The sequence below is a fragment of the Ochotona princeps genome, chromosome 29, assembly GCF_030435755.1.
Source record: "Ochotona princeps isolate mOchPri1 chromosome 29, mOchPri1.hap1, whole genome shotgun sequence".
Taxonomy (NCBI): Eukaryota; Metazoa; Chordata; class Mammalia; order Lagomorpha; family Ochotonidae; genus Ochotona; species Ochotona princeps.
In genome coordinates this window covers 19,049,626-19,050,884 of record NC_080860.1, presented here as the reverse complement: position 1 = coordinate 19,050,884, position 1,259 = coordinate 19,049,626, and positions in this window count along the sequence as shown.

Sequence of the window (1,259 nt, the reverse complement as noted above, 5' to 3'; positions counted from 1 at the left end):
CGGGGGGCCTGACTGCCAGGACCTGGTTAGTAGCCCTCGCTCATGGACCCACCATGGCCCTGGAGCCTTGGCAGGAGCAGGGTCTCAGAGCATCCTCGTCTGTCCTCTTCTCCCCCAAGACCACCACTGCTCCCACCCCAGTGACACCCATTGGTCAAATGTGCCCACGTGGGGCCCCTCCTCTGAGCCCCCCAGCAGCCCCAGTACATTGGCTCCCTCCACCAAGTGCCTTTAGACATGCCCCTCCTCCACCTTCACCCCTGACCTGGCCTTGGTGCTCGCTGCTCCTGTCCTGCTGCTGGGACCCCAGGCAGGTGGCAGTGGCGGCCCTGACCCGGCCCGCAGGTGGTCGCAGGCTGGGCCCACAGTGGGCACCAGGCCTGCCCCAGGGCCATGTTTGCCTCCGTGCTTGCCTTGCAGCTCGGTGCTCTGTTCCAGATACGGAGACCACCTGAATTTTGTAGTCCCCTGATAATTAAAGGACTTTTTGCAAAGATTGTCATCTCTGGTGTGCCAGGTAGCATCAAGAACAAGCATCAAGGTATGAAATACCGTGTGGACAGAGAAACAGCGACAGCGACAACCAGGTTCAGTGCATCTAGAAATCCCGGGGTCACCTCCCCCCACCCCAAGGAAAAACATCTTAAATAAATGAATGTCATGCAGTGCATTTACTGAGCCAAGCAGGCAGGCTGCCCTGCACAGCTGCCTGGGAGGGGGCGGGCACTGCCCGGGGCCAGTCGCTTCATTTGGCTTAAAAAGGACCTTGTGTTTCACAGACCAAACCAGAAACATAGATAAAAGGTGGTGTTGGTCTCCATTACGAAAACACGTGTACAAAGTCAGTCCGCACAGCGCCATCACAGTCGACGGCACAAAAGCAAAGTGCTCAACACGGAGGGCAGTGAACTTGCCCGGAACCTAAAAGGCTTCAAATGCAGTTTCAGTGTAGACGAAGTCGCTCCGGAGGACTTGAGAAGATCAACTTCCACAAGAGGGAGGGGCGAGCCACATGGTCAAGGTCTTGCTGAGGTTCAGCCACTCATACTGGCTGCCCAGTTAGGCCAACTCCGCGCCCATCACGCAGGACACCTGCAGGTTCCACTGGAAGCCTCAGGGACCCGCGGGGCCTCCCAGGCTCCTTAGGCTAAGGTGAAGATGCTATTAAGTGATCTGTCCCCCTCTCCAGTGCGACGTCACCCCCTCCCTCCTGGGCCAGGGCCCACCTGAGGCAGAGATGGCCCCCAAGGTGCTCGCCT